Source organism: Canis aureus, chromosome 7, assembly GCF_053574225.1.
Source record: "Canis aureus isolate CA01 chromosome 7, VMU_Caureus_v.1.0, whole genome shotgun sequence".
NCBI classification, from domain to species: domain Eukaryota; kingdom Metazoa; phylum Chordata; class Mammalia; order Carnivora; family Canidae; genus Canis; species Canis aureus.
This window is the reverse complement of record NC_135617.1, coordinates 71676146-71701773: the sequence shown is the minus strand read 5'-3', so window position 1 is coordinate 71701773 and position 25628 is coordinate 71676146. Positions and strand designations below refer to the sequence as shown.

The window sequence follows — 25628 nt, the reverse complement described above, 5'->3', positions numbered from 1 at the left end:
GTTCCAGATACTAGAAGTCAATCAATAACTGGAAATTTTGGAAACTCAGAATGAGTGAACAAAAATATGCAGAATTAAACAACACAGTTCTGCATATCAAAAGGTCAAAGAGATATCAAAATGGAAATCAGAAAATACTTTGAGATTAATAAAAATGAAGACAGACATACCAAAACCTAGAGGGTGCTGCTAAAGCAGTGCTGAGAGGCAAAAACATAGCTGTAAATAGCTATATGAAAAAGCAACATCTCAGGATGCCTGGGTGGCTCAGCAGTTGAGCTCAGGGCATGATCGGGGGCTTTCTGCATGGAGTTCCACATTGGGCTTTCTGCATGGAGCCTGTTTCTCCTCCCTCTTCCTATGTCTCTGCTTCTTTCTCTGCATCTTTCATGAATAAATAAGTAAAATCTTAAAAAAATAGCAACATCTCCAGTCAGTTACATAAACTTCCACATTAAGTCAAGAAAGAAAGAAGAGCAAACTAAACCAAAAGCAAGCAAAAGGGGGGGAAAATTAGAGTGGGGGAAAAATTAGAGTGGAAGTTGATGAAATGAAAAAGAATAAAATTATAATATATAAAACTAAGTCAAATGTGAGCTTTTGAAAGATCAACCCAACTGACAAATCCTCAACTAGACTCTTTGAAACAAAAGAGAGAGAAATGACCCTAATTACTGGGATCAGCAATGAAAGAGAGGATATTAGAACCACACAGAAATAAAGAGAATTACGAGATTATGATGAACAATTATATGCCAAAAAATTAACTTACTTGCATAAAATAGACAAAAACATAGAAAAACACAAATGACTAAAGCTGACTCAAGAAGAAATAGACTATCTGAATATACCTATAATGAAGTAGAAGATGGAGTCATTTGTCAAAAAATCTTCAGCAAAAAACCAAACAAACAAAAAAACAATTCCAAATGGCTTCACTTGTGAATTATACCACATGCTGAAATAATATCAATTCTTTACAAACCCTTCCAAGAAGGACAGGAGGGAACCCAACTCATTCTATGAGGCTGGGATTATTCAGATACCAAAACCAGACAAAGATATCACAAGACAAGAAAACTACAGACCATTATCTTTTATGAATATGGATGCAAAAATTTCAAAAGAATGTGACAAATAAAATCCAGCAACATACAAAGAATTACATGTAAGCCTAATGAAATTTATTCTGGAAATTCAAGACTGGTTTAACATCCATATCAATCAGTGTAATCCACCATATTTATATACTAGAAAACAAAAGCTGCATGGTTATCTCAACAGACAGACAAGAAGCATTTGACAAAATCATGATAAAAATCTCAACAAGCTACTAACAGAAGGGAATTTCCTCAACCTGATTAAAGGCATTTATAGAAACCGGTAAGCTAACATCTTACTTAATGGTGAAAGACTCGTTTTTCTCCTAAGATCAGCAACACCAAAAGGATGTCCACTCTCACCACTTCCATTAAAATTTGTGCTGGAGTTTCTAGAGCAAGGAATAAGATAAAATGCATTCTGATCAGAAAAAAAAAAAAAGGAGTAAAATTACTTCTATTCGCAGATGTCTTCTATATAGAAAATCCTAGGGAGTTAACTAAAAAGCTATTAGAATGAATAAACAAGTTCAATGAGGTTGCAGGAAATGAAGCCAATATATGAAATCAGTTATATTTCATACACTTTCAATAATTAATCCAACAATGCAACTAAGAAAACAACTCCATTTATAACACCACTTAAATGAAAAAAAGTATTAGAAATACAAATCACAAAAGAAGTGCAAAACATATACTCTGAACACTACAAAACATTATTGACAGAAATTTAAAAACATATAAGTAAATGGAAAACCAAACATTCAGGAATCAGAAGACAATGTTAAGATGGCAATGTTTTCCACATTCATTTACAGATTCAACACAATCCCAATGGGATACGTAACTAGCTCCTTTTTAAAAATTGACAAACTGATTCTATATTCACAGGAAAATTCAAGGAACTTAAAATAGCCAATCTTTAAAAAGAGAAGCCAAAGTAGTAGGACCTCCAAGTCCCAATTTCAAAACTTCTAGCAAAACGACAGTAATCAAGATGGTGTCTGGGGATTTGTTCAAGATGGCAGCTTACAAATATCCTTGAACCCATCTCCTTCCATGGACTCAACAGATTTACAACTACATACAGAATAATCTCCTCTGAAGAAGACTTAAGCCTCCACAACAAGGGATAAAAGGGCATCATCAAAAGAGGTAAGAGAGGCAGAGACACTCATGCCAAAAGCAAAAGCAAAACCATAACCAAAACCAAAACTAAAAAACCCACTTCAAGAATCCAAAATATGGTAGGTTCTCAAAGATATAAAACTTCACTGAGAAGCAAGGGGTCTGTGCACTAAATCCCAGGTCCTGCACAGGAGAGAAGAGCCTCTAACTTGCCTGGCTTTGAAATCCAAAGGGATTATACTCAGGAAAACCAAAGAAAGATGGTTTGAAGGACTCACTCTTAAAGTTTGTGTGCAGTCTCACCTCAGGACTCCATTTAAACAGCAGTAGGAAAAGTGCCTTGGACATACATGAAGGACACCCGCTCACTAATCTTTGTTTTGTTTTATTTTGTTTTGTTGTTTTTAACTCCAGGAGAGTGAACATACAGTATTATATTAGTTTAAGTGTACGATATAGTGATTCAACAATTTGATACATTACTCTGTGCTGTTCAAGATAAGTGTACACTTAACTCCTTCACCTGCTTCCCCCATCCCCCTACCCACCAGTCCTCTGGTAACTTTCCATTTGTTCTCCGTAGTTCTGAGCCTGTATTTTGTTTTTGTTTTTGTTTTTTTTTAATTTATTTATTTATGATAGAGAGAGAGAGAGAGAGAGAGGCAGAGACATAGGCAGAGGGAGAAGCAGGCTCCATGCACCGGGAGCCCGACATGGGATTCGATCCCGGGTCTCCAGGATCGCGCCCTGGGCCAAAGGCAGGTGCCAAACCGCTGCGCCACCCAGGGATGCCCCTGAGCCTGTATTTTGGTTTGTCTCTTTTTTGCTTTTGTTCATTTGTTTTGTTTCTTAAATTCCACATATAAGAGAAATCATTTGGTCTTTGTCTTTCCCTGACTGATGTCACTTAGCATTATACTCTCTTGATCCATCCATGCTATTGCAGACATCAAGATTTCATTCTTTTATATGGTTGAGTATCATTCCAGTGTATAAATATACCACTTCTGCTTAACTGATTTCTATCAGTGGACATGTGGTCCACTTTCATAATTCGACTATTATAAGTAATGCTGCAATAAACACAGAAGTGTATGTATCTTTTCAAATTAATGTTTTCATATCCTTTGGGGAAATACCCAATAGTGGAATAACTGGATCATATTGTAATTCTATTTTTAATTTTCTGAGGAACCTCCATACTGCTTTCTACAGTGGTTGCAGCAGTTTGCATTCCCACCTCTAGTGCATGGGGGTTCCTTTTGCTCCACATCCTCGCCAACACCTGTTGTTTCTTGTGTTGTTGATGTTAGCCATGCTGATAGGTGTGAGGTGATATCTCAGTGTGGTTTTGATTTGCATTTCCCTGATGAGAGATGTTGAATATATTTTTATGTCTCTGTTGGTCATCTGGATGTCTTCTTTGGAAACATGTCTGTTCTGCCTTCTGTCCATTTGTTTTCTGTCCATTTTTTAATTGGAATATTGGTTTTTTGGGCATTGAATTGTGTAATTTACTTGTATATTTTGGATATTAATCCTTTATCAGATACATCATTTGCAAATATTTTCTCCCTTTACATAGGTTGCTTTTGGGTTTTGTTGTTTGTTTGCATCGCTGTGCAAAAACTTATCATTGTGATATAGTTCCAATAGTTTATTTTTGCTTTTGCTTCCCTTCCGCAGGAGACATACCTAGAAAAATGTTGCTGTGCTGTGTGATGTCAGAGAAATTACTGCGTCAGGCCTCACGTTGAAGTCTTTAATCGATTTTGAATTCATTTTTGTGTATGGTATAAGATGATCCTGTTTCATTCTTCTGCAGGTTGCTATCCAGTTTTCCCAACATCATTTGTTGAGGAGACTTTTTCCCATTGGATATTCTTTCCAAAGAATTCTTTGTCAAAGATGAATTGATTATATAATTGTGGGTTTATTTCCAGATTTTCTGTTTTGTTCTATTGAGCTATTTTTGTGCCAGTTCCATACCATTTGCATTACTATAGCTTTGTAATATAATCTGCTTTTGTTATATTACACATAGTAATATATATATGACATATATAATATGTATTACATATATATGTATATAGATAATATATAATACATGTTATATGTATTACATTACATATATATGCATATAACATATACATATTTGTCTTTGCTTTTGTTTTTCAGGATTGATTAGGCTCTTGTGGTTCCATACAAATTGTTAGGATTGATCTATCTCTGTGAGAAATGCTTGTGGTACTTTGATAGGGATTGCATTAAAAGTGTAGGTTGCTTTGAGTAGGTTAGACATTTTAACAATATTTTTGCTTCCAATCCATGAGTATAGATTGTCTTTCCTTTTCTTTTGTCATCTTCAATTTCTTTCATCAGTGTTTTATAGTTTTTGGAGCACAGGTCTTTTTACCTGTTTGGTTAAATTTATTCTTAGGCATTTTATTATTTTCGGTGTAATTTTAAATGTGATTATTTTCTTAATTTTTTCTTCTGCTGCTTCATTATTGGAGTATAGAAATGCAAGAAATTTCTGTACATTGATTTTTCTTATCCTGTGACAGTACTGAATTCATTAATTCTTGTAGTCTTTTAAGTTTTCTATATACAGTATCATTCCATCTGCAAATAGTGAAAGTTTTCCTTCTTCCTGGCCAGTTTGAATCCTCGTTATTCCTTTTTCTTGTCTGATTGCTATGCTAGGGCATCCAGTACTATCTTGAATAAATGTGGTGAGAGTGGACATCCTGATCTTAGGGGAAAAGCCCTTAGTTTTTCCCCATCAAGGATGATGTTAGCTGTGGATTTTTCATATTTGGCCTTAATAAATAATAATGTTAAGGTATGATCCTTCTAAACCTAGTTTGTTGAGAGTTTTTATCATGAATATATGTTGTACCTTGCCAAATACTTTTCCTGCATCCACTGTAGTGATTACATAGTACTTATCCTTTTTCTGATTGATGTGATGTATCACACTGATTGATTTTTTTTTTAATTTTTATTTATTTATGATAGTAACAGAGGGAGAGAGAGAGGCAGAGACACAGGCAGAGGGAGAAGCAGGCTCCATGCACCGAGAGCCCGACATGGGATTCGATCCGGGGTCTCCAGGATCGCGCCCTGGGCCAAAGGCAGGCGCCAAACCGCGGCGCCACCCAGGGATCCCTCACACTGATTGATTAACAAATATTGAACCACCTTGCAACCCAGGAATAAATCCCAGTTATGGTGGTTAATTATTTTTTGGGAGTATTGTTAAATTTCATTTCTATGGGAGTGCAAGGAGGTCTGTGCTGCTCTGGGCCCCGGGGATCCGGGGCCTCTGAGGTTAGGGCCCTAACAGTCACCTGCCCAGAGCCTGCCTCTGCAGCATTTGGCTACACTGTTCCGGAGTCTAACTCTGCTGGGGATCTGGAATCTCTGGTTTCCAACCTTTTGGGGGTTTTCGCCCCTGGCAACAGGCCTGGGGTGGGGGTGAGGAGGTACCAGGTCTCTTGGTTTGTCTCCCGTTGGCCCTGGACTTAGGGGACTTCAGTGGTCACCAGCTAAGCTCATGTCCTGCTCCTAATTGGTTGTCTGTTCTCAGCGTGAAAGTGTATGGCCGATGTTTTTACTGGATTGTACTTTTTGGTCTTGATTTTCAGCTGCTATGCTGAGCCCTCCATGGCCACGGCCACCGTGAGGCAGGCAGAGTCGTAGCCACTACTCCAGGCCACATGCACCTTTTGCCTTTCAGCTGGGGAGCTCCACTGGTGGTGGGGTTCACCTTGGTCAATGGCCCAGCAGGACCCCGGGGCGCACCTAGGGGTCCTGGTGGGTTTCGGTGAGTGTCAGAGAACCATGTCTTCCACCCAGTGGCACAGGAAAGGGGTACCTGTTGCCTGCCACTGCAGCTCAAGCCCCCTTCTCCAATCTCTTCGCCTCCCCTCAGAGTCTCCCATGCCCCCACCCTCTGTCTGCCATTCTCTTTCCTTTCTCTGATCCCTTTCTGGGTCCTCACCACTCTCCATCTCATGGCCACTGTCCACAAAGAGGCTTCTGGCCTAGATCTCCCTCCCCCCAACTTTTCCAACTCTATCTTCCTGAGATGACCTTTTGTCTAGAAGTCTCCCTTCCACTGCTCTCCTGCCATCAGCAAGGGGAGCCCTCTAGCAGGCTCCACAGCTCCTATGTACAGACTTGTCTCCAGTTTTGGTGCCCCCTCCTCCTCCCTCCCTTCCAGTGCAGGCACCTGCCCTTGGCCCTCCTTCATCCTGGGCCAGCACCTAGCACCACTCTGTCCCCACTCCTTCATCCTACCCTCACCCTCTTGTGGCCTCCACTGTCCCTGTGGGCTGGACTCCAGACCTCCCTGATCCCTCTGTACCCTTCCCCCAGGGCCCCTTGCCTGCTGGCGCCCCCCTGCCTGGCCCTCACCAAGCTCTCCTCTCTCAGGAGCTCCTCCGATGGGGCCCTTGCAGTCAGCAGTGCCTCCTCCCTGCTCTCAGCCCATGCCTGCTCCTCTCTTGTCAGCCTGTAATTAAGTTCTTTCAGGGTCACCCAGTCCCCCATTCCCAGAGCCTCAGCACTAGTGTCCCCTGATCCTCTTGCCATTCCCTCTCCCCTGTGGACCAGAAAGCTACTCCAGGTCCAACCTCCCAGATTAATCCTTGGCCCTCATCCCCCCTTTGGTTTCTTGACCCAGTCTTCGAACTGGTTGTTCTTGCCATGTGGTCAGCACCAGCCTTTCCTTATAGCCAGCCTCCTCCCAGCCTGCCTGCTCTGTGCTGGATGTCTTCCCCTAACCCTCCTTGGGGGTCTGGCCTATCGATCCTCCCAGAACCACCCCCACATGCAAGTCCTTCCGCAAGGAGTTCATCCTGGTGTCTTGGTTCTATTTTCTCTTCCACTCCCCCTCCTTTCTAATATAGACTCCCTGGGGTCCCTGCCCTGCTGCTCTGAGACCCCCACCAACTACCTTTCCCAGGGGACACTGGCAGGTCCAACCCATCCCCACCTGGGATCACAGCCTGCCACTCTTCCACTTGGGCCTAAGCCTACACCTTCCTCACCCCTAGGGGCACTGACACACCCTGAGCTCCCTTGTGGTCACCATACCCTCCAACATACAGCCCTTCTGCTTCACTGCCCTTTCTACCCTTGACCCCATCTCTTCCCTGATGAACTTTCACCACAGGCAGCAGCCCCTGGCTCTCCACTCCACCATAATCCCCAAGCACCGTGGCATCTCTGGCCATGGATCACTCAACCTTGGGCTCCCCACTGCCCCTGCCTCCCTGCTCACAAGGCCTCTCCTTCCCCATGGCCTTCTTGCCCTCCCCCTGCTTCTTGCAGGCCAGTATCTCCCCTTGACCTCTTACCTACACCACCCACAGGACCCCATGCCTTCCTCTCCTGGCTCCCATGCTGCATGTCTGTCCATCTCCACTTCTCTTTGCCATTCCTTCTTCCCTCTCCTTCCTGCCCCCTTTCCTCTCTTCTTGTATGGAAAGCCTCCTTCCTGTCCTTTGTACAGGTGCATTTTCTGCATGCTCAATATTTCAGGCAGTTCAGGACAGCAGAGCTTTTCAGAGAAGCATCTGATATGTTGTTCCTTCCAGGTTACTTCATCTGTGATCTACTCCCTCCCCAGATTCCCGCAGTCTTTCTTATAACCTCACAGTGGAGTCCAAGATGGATGTGTATCGGAGATTTTTCACTGAGGGACACTTGGATGATCAAGCCTTCCTCCACCTTGACATGGTAGAGCCACAGGGACTGTGGGCAGAAGCAGTCCCGGGTCTGAGACGCAGAACACAGAGGCCAAGGACTTGAGAGAGACTGGAAACAGCCTCAGAATGAGTCTGACAGGTGTCCTGGCCCTGTAGGCACAGGCGAGGTGAGAGTGGGGTCAGAGCAAGAGTGATGGTAGGACTTTCCCAGGGAAGTTCAGGGTAGAGAGCAGAGCCCTGTCTCTTTCCTGGATTTGGCTGGGGGTGGGGGTGAGGGCTAAAGGTCTGTGGACTTCAGCCTAAGGGGGCCATTACTGAGCCAGCACAGAGAAGACATAGAGGAGAGGAAGGGGGGCCCTCTGGCTGGAGTTTGTCACTGGGGCGGGGAAGTCAGAGGGACACAGGGTGGGAGAAGTCACTGCTGGCTGGAGGCAGGCTTGCATTCCCTGCAGGAGATATGGGGCTCAAGATCTCAGAAGACGACAGCACCAGGAGCTTTGGGCATTTCTGCCATGATGGGGAGCTCTTCCTCTCCTTATGACCTGAAGACCCGTGGATGGACTGTTCCCCCATCCTCAGCTGGACCGCGATCATGGAAATCAAGAAGTCCTGGGATGCAACCTGAATGGGCTTCTTGGACAGGTCAGGCATGACCCCCGGGGAAGGAGCCTTCTTCTTCCCCAGACTCACTGAGCCTCCCCCAGCAGTCCTGTCCTATGGGATGCGCACATGTTCTGTTGGCGCATTGTATTGAGATCCGCCTGTCCTGTTACAGTCTCTAGAGACACCGAGCAGGTTGGGATGGAAATGAAATCTTCCAGTGTTAATAGTCCAGGGAGCAGTGGGCTTTCCTACGTAGAACTCAACCAGAGAAGGCAGGTGTCAGCAAGAGAGGAAGTTCAGTCTCCCTGTCACAAAGAGTTTCCTTTAGAGTCCCCTCAGCCGAAGAGCCCACCCTCCATGCCCCCTCCTCAGCAGTAACACATGCATCCAAGAGATCCCATTCCTGGCCCAGCCTCCTGCCCGGGCTAAGGACCTGGGTCCCAGGGTGCAGAACAGACTTGGAGCAGGTCTGGGGTCAGTGAGGGCTTCAGCCAGAGGTGGAAAGTGGGAGAAGCAGCCTTTTCTCTCTGTCTTCTGTGGAGGTGAGCAGGGCTCAGCCATGGGCCTCACCAGCTCTGTGCCTTCTTCCTCAGTGCCCCCAACAGTGAACATGCTCTGCAGCCAGGCCTTGGAAGGCATGATCCCTCTGACATGCTGGGCTTTCAGTTTCTCTCCCAGGAATACCTCCCTGACCTGGCTTCAGGATGGGAACCCCTGAGCAAAGATTACCAGTAGTGTCGGGAATGGGACCTACTGGACAGGAGGGGCCATAAAGTCTCAAGGAGAGGAGCAAAGGTTCACCTGCCACATGGAAGACACAAGGAACCACACTGTACACTGTGTGCCCTCAAGTGAGCCTGGGGTGATCCGTGGAGGGGGTTCTGACCCTGGTTGAGTTAGGAGCCAGGGTCGGGAGAGGAGAGCAGGCCTGTATCCTTGAGGAGCCCAGGTCACTATAAGGCCCTTTTCCAGGAAAGGCCCCAGTGCCCCGGAGTGGATGGACAGCTACCTGCCTGCTGCTGCTCCTGCTGATTTTCTTACTGTCATCATTGCACGTGTTTTTTTCTCCAAGAACAAGATACCACCAGCAGCTGTGGAAGCCCAGATAAGAATTCTGGGCAGTGGGTAGGGTGGGAGGGGCTCTCCTAGGACGTGGGGCACTTTATGTCTCCCTCTGCACAGATCAGAGGGGATGAAAAGCTTCTGTAACAGGAGCTGGAAGTCAGAGAGCTGAGAGGGGCTGGGAGCCACATCTGCATCTACATCCTTAGCCCTGGGTCCCCAGGGCCCTTGAGTGGTGAGTGTGGCCTCTCCTTGCTCTGGGTGAGGATTGGGCAGTAGGGACTGGGGCTCCCTGCTCTGAGTTTGTCCCTACCTCTCTCTACTCTCAGGCTCAGCAGGACTCTGTCTGGAGGTAATGTGTGGGGACCATGTGTTGACTGGGGAGGGCCCAGGTGATCGTGGGACCAGAGAGGCACAAGCAGTAAAGGGTCCAAGACCTAGTGGGGAAGTTTAACACTGGGCAAGAATCCAGACCAGAAGTAATGATTCTATTTCCTTCCTGTCCACACCTGTTCCAATATCTTCGGCCATCATGAGGAATCAAAGAAAAGGACTCACAAGGCCCCATGTGGCAGCCAGGAGAGCATGCCAGAGTCCTGCCTGTGACGTCCCCTTGGGAAGTTCCACTCACAAGGCATAGATGCATCCTGAGCATAGATGGTCACCTTTGGTCCACTTTGTAGCCCCTCGAATGGCTCCTCCAGGACCTGTCTCCCGAGTTGTTCCACTGGGTCACTCCCACCTGTGCTCTTTCCTTGTTCCTATCATATGCCCCCATGCTTCCTGGAGTTTTCTTGTGGATCATATGCAAGAGTCTCAGGGAGACTCTGGGGGTGTGAGCAGATAACCCTTGATCATTTGGGTAGAGAGGGTCAGGCCATTCTCAGGGCTGCTGTGGCCACTGCTTTTATCCTGCCTCCCTGATGTGTCCTGTCCAGGCCCTCAGGGCACAGTCTAAGAAACTACTTAGGGCAGGGCATTCTGTCTGTACCCTTGTGGCCTCACTCTGCCCTCCCTGAGCCGGTTCCCTTTCTTGTGCTGCTCACTGCCCTGTAGATTTGGAGGAAGGGATGGTCAGAATGATTACCAGGTAGGGGCGCCTGGGTGGCTCAGACAGTTAAGAGTCGGACTCTTGATATTGGCGCAGGTCTTGATCTCAGGCTCATGAGTTCACGCCCCATGTGGAGCTCCACGCTGAGCATGAGGCCCACTTGAATAAAAATTAAATTAAAAAAAAATTTCTGTGTAATCAGGCTGGTTGAGGGGAGGTGAAAACAGAAAGATGGAGTTTTGTGTTTGGGCAAAAAACAAGGTGATGCATGGGACAGGGAAAGAATGGGGCGTGTGGGGCCTGGGGTCCTTCAGTTGATTTTACCACTGCTGGGTGACCATCATGGCAGGCATCGGATTTCTCACTCTGGAACCTAATCTACTTATAAGCTGGCCTTTAGGCGCCTGGGTGGCTCAGTGGTTGAGCATCTGCCTTTGGCTCAGGTTGTGATCCCAGGGTCCCAGGATCAAGTCCCACATCGGGCTCCCTGCAGGGAGCCTGCTTCTCCCTCTGCCTGTGTCTCTGTCTCTCTCTGTGTCTCTCATGAATAAATAAATAAAATCTTGAAATATTAAGCTGGCCTTTGGTCTTAGGCAGACTGGGATGATTAGTCCCCTGCCCCACACTGAGGGGCTGAGACCAGGTCACAACTAGAGCAAAGAACCATGCAGGTCTGCAGATGTTCCTGTTCTCTGGGGTGGCCCTCCCAGAGGGCACACCAGTTTTGATTCCTTAGGGTAGAAATGATTGCCTCATATATCATTGAGGCATTTACTGGAGAAAGAATACAAAAGTCATGTGTCAATTTCTCAAATTCCTGCTTTAAATTGTGATGTCCAAAACAAATTATTTCAGAAAACGAATTTTAATAGGATTTCTTCAGATCCTGAGCTAGCTTAGTGCGTGAAATATATCAGGAATTCAATCAGAGGGAGGGCTCTTGTCTGGGAGGGTTCCATGTGGGAGGTGGGAGAGAGGTGGTGGCAATGGCAGTCTCAGGGTTCAGAAGATGGACAGATAGCCTCAGGCTTGGGGTCTCAAGAACCCCCTCTACCTCATTTAGAAGAAGACTGCAACAGGTTCTCCTTGCATTGCCTGGTTAGTCCCTGCTAGGATTGGGGCCAGAAGGCCCTGGCAGCCTCAGCCAAGCTGCACTTGGGGAGGAGCTGTGATTCCAGGTGCAGGTGGGCCAAGAAGGAGCACCGAAGGCCAAGTGCAGCCTGGCCGCCTGGGTCAGGGTGAGGGTGGAGGGCAAGGACAGGCCTCTGTGAGCATGGGGTGCTCCTGAGTCAGGTCAAATACAGACCCCACTGTAGTCCACTTCTTCTAGACTGTGACTGGTGGTCACCTGAGCACTCTGATGAGCCTTCCAGTTAGGAGCTGCTGGCTTAGGGCTAGGGAAGGAAGGAGGCTGAAGCTGCAGGTGAGGTCAGTGCTTGTGGTTGAGAGGTCTCTGTGCTCAGGTGTTTATGCAAATGAGAGCCTGACAGATAGAGAAGAAGCAGTGTTTGTAACCACTGTCTGGCCTGGAGGAACAGGCCACAGGGACATGTCTCTCAGGGGCCATGTTCTCTGTCAGTGGACAGTTGGGACCAAGAAGGCATTGAGTTTCTGCTCCAGGGTGTTGTCCTTGGTCCTGGGACCCTTTCCTGCTCCTGTCCAGTAGATGGTGGAGGCAGGGCCAGCTAGTGATGCTGAGGCATCACAGTGGGGAGGGCAGCAAGGGCTGGTAAAGGGGTGAGAGAGAGATAACAGCAAGGGTTTATCCTCCTTCAGAGAAAGTCAGAGCTGAATTTGGAGTAACTGAAGAAGTTCTGAGCAAGTGCAAAACAATATTTTGCACAAATTGGGCTCTATGGGTTTCTCTTTTCCCCAAAATCTTGGTAGCCTTCAAGACCTGGATCAACACCAGGTAGCACCAACAAGCCATGATGGCAGCAACCAGCATTTACCAAGCTCAGTGTACTACACACTGAGAGCCAGCACCACTTGCAGCTCTGTGAGGGAGCCCTCTGGAATATTCTGGACTATTCAGATCTCCAGATGACTGTAGCCCCAGCCCATGTCACATGGAGCAGAAGAGCTGCCAGTTGAGCCTAGCTGACCCACACAATGAGAAAGAATTAAAAGGTGGTTGCTTTATTCAGAGATTATTTTGTTACCTAGCAATAGGTCACAGGTATATATATCACATAGTGTCATGTACAAGTATTATTATGTTTTGTTTATTGTCTGTCTTTCCTATGAGATTATAAACATTAGGAGAACATGTGCTGTGTCTATGTCATTAAATGATTACCAGACTTAACATACAGATTGGCATAGAGACATTCACTGAATATAGTTGGGGGAATGAATGAATGAAAGAATGAATGAATGAATGAATGAATAAATGTTGTGGGTAGAATTCCTTGAAGTTGGCCTTGAGGCTAGAAAGTGGTAATTTTATGGGTAGTTGGTGAGGGGGTTCCTTTATGATGTGTGTGTGCCCATGTGCATGTACCTGCATGTGTTCTTAGGTGAGTTTAATGCCACCTGTTGGTCCTGGTTGCCCAAGCAAGCAACCAAGACTGCACAGTGCTTCCTGCACTCATATGTCAACCAGATGGGCACTGCAGACAGGCAGCACCTAACCACCAGATGCCTCTGAGATGTCTTGGGCTCAGGAAGGGGCTTTAGCCACGTTGTAGGTCATTGACTCAGCTGCAGGGCTCAAAGCCCTAGGGAGCTCCCAGCTGGCCCCCCTCAAATCCCTGGGTCAGCCATCATGGTAGATATGAGCTTTGAGTTGGGTGGTAGAACTTCTGTCCAGGTGTTAAGGGTTGCAGACAGTGGGACCTGAGGTGGTCAAGACTGAAAATTCTGGCACTGACATCACTGAGGGATGTATCCCAAGCTCCAGCATCAGAGGCAGCAGCTAGAACAAGTGACAGATGTGGGACCCAGGAAATTTAACAAAAATCCCCTACCCCTGGACAAGCAGAGCAGGACTGACTCCACTTTGTGCTGCACCCGCCACCTCCTGTATCGCCCCCACATGACCCGCTTATTACTTAGGGCGCTGCCCACCCTAGTCAAGCTGCTGGGCACACCCTAATCGGAAATCGGCTCAGTGATAGGCCAGTTCAAATGGATACTTTAGGGTAAAATGTAATTCAATCGGCCACCTGCGTGTGGACCGACATGACTGTGCAACTTTCTGCGTATCCCATTGGCCACTGGCCCCTATAAAGCTGCTACGCCTCTTAGTCTCAGGGTCCAAGTCCCTGCTCAGCCGTGTCGGGTATACTTGGACCCAAGCTCAAGCTTGCAAATAAACCCTCGTGCGCTTGCATCGGTGTCGGCTCCTTGGTGGTTTCTCGAATTCGCGATCTTGGGCACAACAACAGGGACTTGTGGGTCCAGTGTCCTCCTCACAGAAAGTGGTGGAGTGCATATTGGAGCACCCAGCATGTTTATGGGGGCTGGTTGCAGATCTGTGTGGCCACAGGGCTGAGGACAAAAGCCTGAGTTCCCCTTTTGCCTGCTCAGCCAGGACCCCCTCAGGGTCTCCCTGGGCTACTGCACCAGGATAGGCCTCTACATAGAGGGGGCACGCCTCTCCAGTCAGTTTTGGCTTATAAAGTGTTTCCCCAAATCTACACTAACATTGGTGTTTCCTCCTCATTGAGTAACCAGGGACTGTGGCCTTAGGGAAGAGAGTGGTCTCCAGGCCATAACAGTTGGTACCCAGAATCTCAGTGAACACCACTGTAGGGGCAGGAGGGGTGGGGATATAGAAAGTAGCCACATACACATGCTCAGGGAAAGTGTGGACTCAAAAACAACATGAGAAGAGCTGAAATGCACACCTAAAGCTGATTTCTGGCACACAGTCTATAGCAATCAACTATCAAAACAAACAATAAACCTGCTGATGGGGAGAATCTGATTTTCAGAATTACCACATTAGGAGACTGAGAACACCAGTTTTCAACAACAGCAAAACACAAAATACGCAAAGCCAGGAAAATACGACTCACTCAAAGTAAAAACAAACATCAAATGTCCCTGTGGAAGATCAGATAGTGGACTTACTAGACAAATACTTTAAATCAACTGCCTATAAGATGCTCAGAGAATTACACAAAAACTCAAGTAAATGAGGTATGAATAAAATAAAATATTAACAAAGAGATATAAGACAAAAAGAAACTAACATCCAGCGCTGACATAAACAATAACTGAAATAAAAAATGTACTGGAGGTATTTAAGAGCAGATTTCAGCCAGCAGAAGAAATAATATCTGACCTTGAACACAGGACAATTGAAATGATCACATCCATGGAGCAGAATGAAGAAATAAGAAAAATGAGGACAGCCTAGAAGAGAACTGAGACCATAAAGGGAACAATCTATGCATTTTGGGGAGTCCCAGACAGAAAAGAGAGAAGAAGGTAGGAGAGATTATTTGAAGAAATAATGACTGAAAAGTTCCTCAAATTGATGAGAAATGAATATAAACACTGAAGAAGAATAACAAATTCCACTTAGGGTGATATCCACACTGAGACATATTATAATCAAAATGTTGAAAGCCAAAGGCAAAGAGTCTTGAAAACAGGAAGGGAAAAGTGATTCATCACAGACAGGGGTTCCTGTAAAAAAATTAGCAGATTTGTCATCAGAAATCCTAGAAGCCGGGCAGCCTGGGTAGCTCAGCGGTTTAGTGCCGCCTTCAGCCCAGAGTATGATCCTGGAGACCAGGGATCGAGTCCCACATCGGGCTCCCTGCATGGAGCCTGCTTCTCCCTCTGCCCGTTTCTCTGCCTCTCTCTCTCTCTCTCTGTCTCTCATGAATAAGTAAATAAAATCTTAAAGAAAGAAAGAAAGAAAGAAAGAAAGAAAGAAAGAAAGAAAGAAAGAAAGAAAGAAACCCTAGAGGCCAGAAGACATACTGATGTACTCAATGTGCTGAAAGAAAAGCACTCAATCAGGAATCTTATATCTGCAAAACAGATCTGAAAAGTGAGGGAGAAGTTAGGACCTTCTCCAGTGAACAAAAGGCTGAATGAGTTCATCACCACTGTACTTGCCTAGCAAGACCAGCTACAGAGAATCCTATAGGATGGAAGGACCCTGGACAGTCACTTGAAGCCACATGAAGACTTACAGGGCTAGTGAAGGGAAGTAAATGAGCAATTATAAATGCAGTATTAGTGTGATTCTGATTTGTAACTCCACTTTTTGTTTCCTACATGATTTAAAAGACCGATATATTAAAAAACAACTACTTGCTTAAAAGCCATATTCTAGTAACTTTGAATTATAACTCCACTATTTGTTTTCAACTTATTTTGACAGACTAATGCATAAAAACAATTATTAGTCTATGTTTTCGGACACTGTGTAAAGATGTAATATTCTGAAATCAATCACTATAAGGGGATGGGATGGAGCTGTAGAAAATGACACTTTTTGTCTGTTATTGAAAATAAGCTTGTTGGGATCCCTGGGTGGCGCAGCGGTTTGGCGCCTGCCTTTGGCCCAGGGCGCGATCCTGGAGACCCGGGATCGAATCCCACGTCGGGCTCCCGGTGCATGGAGCCTGCTTCTCCCTCTGCCTGTGTCTCTGCCTCTCTCTCTCTCTCTGTGACTATCATAAATAAATAAAAATTAAAAAAAAAAAAAGAAAATAAGCTTGTAGAAATACACAGTTAGGGTGCTGGAATTTTAGGATGTGTAATATAACCCCCATGGTAAACACAAAAACAGTATCTATGGAATATACATGCAAAAGGAAATGAGAAGGGAGTTAAACCATTCTACTAAATAAACTAAACAAATACTAAAACAATTCTGGAAAAAATTTTAAAGATTTTATTTATTTATTCATGAGAGACACAGAGAGAGAGGCAGAGACATAAGCAGAGGGAGAGAAGCAGGCTCCCTGTGGTGTGGGACTCGATCCCAGGACCCCAGGATCACAACACAAGCCAAAGGCAGATGCTCAATGCCTGAGCCACCCAGGTGTCCCAGGAACAACATAATTAAAAGAAATATAGACAATAGGTAAATAACAGAATAATGGGAACATGCCCTTCCTTATTCAGCAAAATTACTTTGAATGTAAATGAATTAAACGCACCAATCAAAGGATAAAGGTGGCAGAATGGTGACAGAAAGATGATCTAACTCTATGTTGTTGAAAGGAGGCTCATTTTATCTAAAATCACAAATAGTTTGACAGGAAAGGATGGAGAAAGGAATCCCATGCACATAGTAGCCAAATGAGAACAAGACTGTTTGTACTAATATCTGACAAAATCGACTTTAAATCAAAGTTTAGGGTTGGGAACGCAGAGCGGACGGAGTCGATTCAACGGGGTTCCAGGCTGGGCTATAGAGCAGGTAAATGAGCTGAAAGAGAAGGGCTATAAGGCCCTGAGTGCGGGCAACATTGATGACGCACTGCAGTGCTACTCTGAGGCCATTAAGTTAGATCCCCAGAACCATGTGCTCTATAGCAATCGCTCTGCAGCTTACGCCAAGAAAGGGGACTACCAGAAGGCTTATGAGGATGGCTGCAAAACGGTGGACTTAAAGCCCGACTGGGGCAAGGGCTATTCGAGGAAGGCTGCAGCCCTTGAGTTCTTAAACCGATTTGAAGAAGCCAAGCGAACCTACGAAGAGGGTTTAAAACATGAAGCAAATAATCCTCAGCTCAAAGAGGGCTTACAGAATATGGAGGCTCGGTTGGCAGAACGGAAATTCATGAACCCTTTCAACATGCCCAATCTGTACCAGAAATTGGAGAGTGATCCCAGGACAAGGACACTGCTCGCTGATCCTACCTACCGGGAGCTGATAGAGCAACTACGAAACAAGCCATCTGACTTGGGCACGAAACTGCAAGATCCCCGGATCATGACTACTCTGAGCATCCTGCTGGGTGTGGATCTGGGCAGTATGGATGAGGAGGAGGAAGTTGGAACACCTCCCCCACCTCCTCCTCCCAGGAAGGACACCAAGCCAGAGGCAATGGAAGAAGATCTTCCAGAGAATAAGAAGCAGGCGCTGAAAGAGAAAGAGCTGGGGAATGAAGCCTACAAGAAGAAAGACTTTGACACAGCCTTGAAGCACTATGACAGAGCCAAGGACCTGGACCCCACCAACATGACTTACTTGACCAATCAAGCAGCCGTGTACTTCGAGAAGGGCGACTACAGTAAATGCCGGGAGCTTTGTGAGAAGGCCATCGAAGTGGGGCGAGAAAACCGAGAAGACTATCGACAGATTGCCAAAGCTTATGCTCGAATTGGCAACTCCTACTCCAAGGAAGAAAAGTGCAAGGCTGCCACCCATTTCTATAACAAGTCTTTGGCAGAGCACCGGACCCCAGATGTGCTCAAGAAATGCCAACAGGCAGAGAAAATTCTGAAGGAGCAAGAGCGGCTGGCTTACATAACCCAGATCTGGCCTTGGAGGAGAAGAACAAAGGCAATGAATGTTTTCAGAAAGGGGACTATCCCCAGGCCATGAAGCATTATACAGAAGCCATCAAACGGAATCCAAAAGATGCCAAATTGTACAGCAATCGAGCTGCCTGCTACACCAAACTCCTGGAGTTTCAGCTGGCGCTCAGGACTGTGAGGAATGTATCCAGCTAGAGCCGGCCTTCATCAAGGGGTACACCCGGAAAGCAGCTGCCCTGGAGGCAATGAAGGACTACACGAAAGCCATGGATGTCTACCAGAAGGCGTTAGATCTGGACTCCACCTGCAAGGAAGCGGCAGACGGTTACCAGCGCTGTATGATGGCCCAGTACAACCGCCACGATAACCCCGAAGACGTGAAGCGACGGGCCATGGCTGACCCTGAGGTGCAGCAGATAATGAGTGACCCTGCCACGCGGCTTATCCTGGAGCAGATGCAGAAGGACCCTCAGGCACTCAGCGAACGCTTAAAGAATCCTGTAATAGCCCAGAAGATCCAGAAGCTGATGGATGTGGGTCTGATTGCAATTCGGTGATGACTTGCTCATCATCCCCTTCCCTTCGCCCTCATGTGGAAAGAGGAGCTGGGACCGCGGCAAGCCGCGCGGAGCAGAGGGGAGAGCAAGGGAAAGTGAACAACTTCTCTCTATATATTTATATAGACCTATGTGGAAGACACAGAGACTCGTACTCATGTTACTCGCACCGCCGCTGCCTCTGGGCCCTCCCAGCACACGCATGGTCTCTTCCACCACCCCCTGGGTTCCCTGTTCCCTTCCCCAACTTCAGTCACTGTCTCAACTGCTCTCCCATAGTTGGTTATTTTTTATTTGGGGCAGTGGGCATGTATGGGGAGGGGGTGCTGTTCTTCCCCGACCTCAGGTCCCATTTGTCCTCACGTTGTTAACTCCACATGGCCTTCTCCAATAAAACAAGCCAGTCGGGTGTGGTCATAAAAAATAAATAAATAAAATAAATAAATAAATCAAAGTTTAGAAGAGACAAAAAAGAACAGTATATATTAATACAAGTTTCAATAGAGCAAGAAGATATAAAAATTATAAACTTCTAGCATTAATAACAGATCAACAAAATCTGTGAAGCAAAACTTGATAGAATGAAAGGCAGAAGTAGAGAGACCCACAGTAACAGCTGGAGAATTCATTATCACATTCTGAGTGGGATAGAGCAACCAGCAGAAGAAAAGTTAGGGAACAGAGGGCTTGAGCAACGTAATAAACCAGCTAGATCTGACACACATATACAGAACACTCTACCCACACATAACAGAATACACATTCTTCTCCAGCGCACATGGGACACTCACTGTCCAGGATGCAGCCTATGTTAGACCACAGATGAAGACTCAAACAGAATTGAAAGGATATCACATAAACTATGTTTTCCAAGCACCATGGGCGGGCGGGGGGGGTGCAGTTAGAAATCGAAAACAAAAGGAAAACTAGAATTAAACACACTCTTAACAAATGGGCCAAAAGAAATCACAAGTAAAATATTTAAGAAATGTTTAAGTCAGTGACCAACTCCTGCCTTAGACGGTTCTGCTGGCCCTTTGGTTCCCCACTGCCTTCCTCCCTCCAGGAGAGCTAGTCTCGCGGTGGCAGGCGGAGGGGAGCAGAGAGAGGTGAACAAAGAGAAGGAAGACCTGGCTGCATGTGGGTGGTGTCTGTGGTGACAGAAGGGGAGGTGGAGGAGCAGTGGCAGTGTGGGTCGCACCTTGAGGAGGAAGAACAGCACGTGGGCAAGGGCTCTCTCCCCACCCTTTCCTCCAGCCCCTCAGGTGCAGAAGATGAGTAAGCTCTCCTTCAGTGACCTATGTGGCCTCTGCTGCTGTCTGCCTTTCCCTGGGAAAATGACTTCAAATTAGCATTTTTACCACCTGATCCAACTTATACAATGATGTGTGATGAATGTAGAAACTGCTAGACTTAGGGATGCCTGGGTGGCTCAGTGGTTGAGCGTCTGCCTTTGGCTCAGGATGTGATCCCCGGTAGGGGATCAAGTCCCACATCAGGCTCCCTGCATGGAGCCTGCTTCTCCTTCTGTCTGTGCCTCTGCCTCTGTCTGTGTCCCTCATGAATAAATTAATAAAAATTTTTTAAAGAAAAGAAAAAGAAACTGGTGGACTTCACACCAATCAGAATAAGCAGACTGGTAGTATTCTTCTAGAGAAAAAGATGCTATTGAGTGTTTCATGACTAGAACCAGTAAAGGCACCAGAATTGCCTGCATGTTTGTACTTTGTCCAAGCAAGAGCGGCCAAGTACACTTAACTCTTCGCACACAGAAATGATCTTGATCTTGGTCAGATGAGCAGCTTTTACATAGGACTGGGATCACAGACCGATTGTACTATACTGTGTAAGTGTTGGGAACCTGTTGAAGAAAAACCTCTATGCAGATACAGGAGCTGCTTGGCTTACTCTTAGCACAAAATATGGTATTTTCCCTGAAAATGTGATCATATGTGGCCAAAGTAGGACAGAACATCTGTGGATCCTGCTGCTTGGTGTGAGAGTGCTACAGCACTCTTCATTCTCTTCATTCTCCTTTGACCACGGGATGGGAATCACTCTTCCTGACACTTGGAAGACCTACAGTTTTGTTTTTTTTTTAAGACCTACAGTTTTGATGCACTCCCAAACATTGACAAAATCTCTAAGATAACAGCTCCTGTGCTAATAATTCAGGAGACTGAAGGTGAAGTCAGTGACTTTTCACATGGCTTCGCATTCTTTGAGCTTTGCCAAGGTTTGAAGGGGCAGGTCACAATGATGTGGAACTTTATGGACGGTACCTTGAAAGGCTGAAACACTTTGGGTCACAGGAACTGCTAAATTTGTAAAATAGTCTGCAAATTTGCATATTGGGTTTTCTGTTCTTGCTGAACTGTGCTCTTCGGTAAATAACATAAAATCTGAAGGTTTTGTTTGCCAATCATGTCAGTTGCCTTCATAAATGTACAGGAAATGACTTGTTATCAGACTTAATGAAGGTTTTAATTACCAGAACCAGAAACTGGAAAGAATAGTATTATGCAGTCAGGCTTCTAATATATTTTTTCTAAGAATGTTCTTTAAACATCAAAGTGAGTACAGTATGACATTTTAATTCTATAAAATCGAATGCTGTAAAAGTATTGCCAAATGCTTTTGCATATCAGAAACAAGTTTATACATATTTTTAAAACATCTCAATGTAATAAATCTTATCCAGGTATACAAATATAATAGTCTTTCGATGGAAAATGGTATATCTAAAACAATTCAGGTACTTATGATAAAATACACTGTATGGAAACATGCAAATTTACTAGAGATGAACTTAACCTTATTGTACAGGGATGGAGGTTTGAATGGTTATTTTATTGTAAAATACATTGAACTTTCTGTATTCCCTAGTTATCATACATTTCCTCCTATAAAAAAAAGATGTAAGTCTTTATTTTTATGCCATCTATTAATTTGCCATCTAGTTACCTTATAAATGAGAAGACTGATACCATTGAATTTTAACTAGTTCTGATTTATAGATTTGGTCCTGTGAGGCAACTACTCAAAATTCTCATTTTTGTTATCTAAAGGCATTTAGAGCTTCAAGAATGATTTTGTAGGGCAGCCCCGGTGGCGCACCGGTTTAGCGCCACCTGCAGCCCGGGGTGTGATCCTGGGGACCTGGGATTGAGTCACATGTCAGGCCTCCTGCATGGAGCCTGCTTCTCCCTCTGCCTGTGTCTCTGCCTCTCTCTCATTCTCTCTAAATAAATAAATAAATAAATAAATAAATAAATAAATAAATAAATCTTAAAAAAAAAAAAGAATGATTTTGTAAGCAATGCTGTTTTAAATTTTGACAAATCTCACAGAATTCAGTACTCTGCATTATGAGACCACCTGAGAGTGTTAGATATTCTTCAAGACCACAAACAGGCTGGCTATATGGTCATTTTTCACTTGGGCTATTTTTAATAGGACCTATGATTTAGATTCCTATCTGAGAATTTCATGGATTCACTCCTGGATGCAGGACATAAGAGAACATGCAATTCATAACTTTTGTACTTACTGATATGGTAAAAAAACAAAGCTCACATGTAAAAATTAAGTTGCCTTTCCTTGAATGAATCCTGACTGAATAAAACAAAGAAAGGAAAAGAAGTGTCCGCAGTCTAATTTGTGTTCCAGAAGACTCGTGCACTAAGTTTATGGGGAAAACTGGAATAACCTCCACATAAAAATAAATAGGCAAATAGCAAAATTGTGATTTAATCCCAAAATGTAAGACAGTACAGCAGTAAAAATGAGTGAACTACACTAACACATCGGGATAAGTTACCTGCATGTAACAACGATTCACAGAAGACATGTAGTTGTGTTTACTGTACAAGGAGGTAAAACAGGCAAAAAGCAATAATATTGGCTTTGGGCACAGAAACACTTATTGTAAAATCATTAGAGCACTCAAAGGAGTGGTTAGCCACGAATTCTTGGACAGAGGTTACACCTGGGGTACGGCACTGGGGAGTGGCCCATGGGGCTTCATGTTTCTTGTCCCAATTGGGGGTGTGTGCCCAGGTGTTTGCTGTTTCAGATCTTCTGAAACTGGCATTTTTTTAAAATTTTTATTTATTTATGATAGTCACAGAGAGAGAGAGAGAGAGAGAGAGGCAGAGACACAGGCAGAGGGAGAAGCAGGCTCCATGCACCGGGAGCCCGACGTGGGATTCGATCCCGGGTCTCCAGGATCGCGCCCTGGGCCAAAGGCAGGCGCCAAATCGCTGCGCCACCCAGGGATCCCTGAAACTGGCATTTTTCAAACTGGAGTTGTTTTATATTCCAGGTTCATTGTTTTTAAGGAAATTAAAAATGAGATACCAAACTTCATTTCAAGGATACTTGGTAATCCATTGCAAATTGGATCAAAGCACAAACTGTTCACATTGGAATAGAGCCACAGTCAATTATCCTGAGCCATGTTAGAGAGGATACAGAAAGTCATAACAAGAGTTTTGGCTAGAATAGGTCATTTGATCTTTTTCTCGCTGGCACCGTCTATTGTTTTCTGATATACAATGTTCAATGTGGTGTGCAAGGCAATTCTATCTTGTGAAGGATTTGATGTGTCACATTAACCTCCCATTCAACTGGATTCAATACATTCAGAGAATGAAAAGCATATTGTTGCTCAATATAAATTAAACTGGAAATCATTCAATGGAATAACCACTGATGAAATAGCAAATACAAATGGAAATGACAGCAAATAGAGCTGTGTAAAAAATTTTAGTGCATTGTGACAGTGCTTTTTTGAAGTATGTTACTGCCTAAATCTCTTCTACTAAATTCACTGAAAACAACCATAGAGAGAGATGTTAAATATTATAAATGTTAAATTTATATAAACTTCTCATTGTTACTTTCCAAAGAGAAATTTGAAGCGTTCAAGGAAAATAATTGGGTGAAAGAAGCATTTGATTTACAAAATTCTGAAATAATATTTAGTTTTGATTTTGGTTTTAACAGGTTCACAAATTCTTTGACAACAATCCTCCTTTCCAGAGATGGATCTTAATGTCCTCCTCCTGAGCATGGACTTGCACTGAATGATTCACTTCTAACTGATAGAAAAGGCTGATGTGATGGTGTGTGACCCAGGACCTAGGAACATAAAACACATTGCAGCTTCTACCTGGCTTTTTCTCTCTCTTTTTGTCTGTCTGTCTCTCTGTTTCTGTCTCTGTCTCTGTCTCTGGTTACTTGCACTGGGGGAAGAAGCTACCTAGTTATTAGCTACCTAATGGAAAAGTCCACACAGCTAGGAACTGAGGCCCCTTGGGACCATCTGGGAAGGAAATGAGGCCTCTTCCTCATTTCCTCATTTCCCTCAACAGCCATGTGAGGGAGCCTTATGTCCTAGGAATCCCTCAGCCCCAGTCAAGCCATCAGATGATGCAGTCCTGTCTGACAACCCAGTCCTGTCTGACTTGACTGCAACCCAGAGAGAGGCCCTGAGACAGAAGCACTCAGGTAAGCCTCTCCTGGATTCCTGACCCTGGGAAACTGTGGGACACAATATATATTTGTTGTTCTGAGCTGCTATGCTGTGGATAATTTGTTAGGCACCAGTACATAACTATTATAGAGTCCAAAGAAGAGAATGAAGTATTGCACTTTAATTTTGATTGGCTCTAAATTAACTATGATATTAAACATCATCTATTGGTTTTAAGATTTAAGAAGAATATCTATGTCTAAGGGAACAGAATGCATATTATTACCATTCACAACAATCTATTTATTTGGAGTTTGATTTCTGACGGTAAACCAATTAAACAAAAGGAAGAAGCAGGCTGTCCTAGGCAGATGCTAAGATGGCCTGCCATAACTAACCTCTGGTTATTCATATTCTTCCAGTTGTTGGATCAAACACTAATCCAGGTGCTAGCGTGAAAGGACTTTGCATATGCAGTGAAGGTTCAGATCAGCTGCATTTAAAACAGGAGGATTGGGCAGCTGGGGTGGCTCAGCAGTTTAGCACCACCTTCAGCCCAGGGTATGATCCTGGAGACCCAGGATCCAGTCCCACGTCGGGCTCCCTGCATGGAGCCTACTTCTCCCTCTGCCTGTGTGTCTGCCTCTGTGTGTGTGTGTGTGTCTGTGTGTGTGTCTCATGAATAAATAAATAAAATCTTTTAAAAATAAAAATAAATAAATAAATAAATAAATAAATAAATAAATAAATAAATAAATAAAATAGGAGGATTATCCCAAGTAGTCCTGACCTAATCAGGTGAGCCCTTAATAGCACAGGGTGCTTCCTGAGTGAAGGGACTGGAAGAGTGAGCAGGATTCACTGTGAGTGGGGGCTTTATGATGGAAGGGGCTCCCGGCAAGCAATGCTGGTGGCCACAGGAGCTAAGAACAGCATCCCACTGACAGCGTGCCAGGAAGTGGAGACTGCCAACCTCCAACTACAAGAACTGGAATTCTGCTAACAGATCTGTACAAGCTTGTAGGGGGACCTCAAGCTCTAGTTGCAAACACTGTCTGTGACATGCTGAGGAGAAGACCCCTCAGCATCACTCCTGGACTGCTGACCTACAGAACTGTGCACATAACCATGGGTGTGGTTGTAAGTCACTATGTTTGTGGTTAATTTGTTATGCAGCAATAGAAAACCACCACATAGCCTCAATGCACATCACATTTTCCCAGTGGAATGAATGAATGTATGAATCGTCGTGCACACTAGTTGCATGAAATAAAATCTCATTTTTCATGTATTTTCCATTTTGTGATTTTTAAGTGATGGGATTAAAATCTAATAGTCATATTTCATTCATTCATTCAACAACAATTAATTTAGTGCCTACTCTGCACCAAGAATGGCTTTCTACACTAGGGGTACAGCTTTCTTCAAAGTAGCCCAAAGCACCTGTGCTTCATGCTTTACATTCTAGAGGCTTCCTAA

General features: G+C 44.7%; 3 pseudogenes; all 3 read left to right on the top strand.

Annotated features, from left to right (window-relative positions):
• Nucleotides 1–7907: 7907 nt before the first annotated feature.
• Nucleotides 7908–9443, top strand: LOC144316737 (MHC class I polypeptide-related sequence B-like; annotated as a pseudogene).
• A 3709-nt stretch (nt 9444–13152) lies between these two features.
• LOC144316736 (stress-induced-phosphoprotein 1 pseudogene) lies at nt 13153–19029 on the top strand (annotated as a pseudogene).
• Nucleotides 19030–19947: 918 nt separating this feature from the next.
• Nucleotides 19948–21003, top strand: LOC144316912 (alpha/beta hydrolase domain-containing protein 17B-like; annotated as a pseudogene).
• Nucleotides 21004–25628: the final 4625 nt, after the last annotated feature.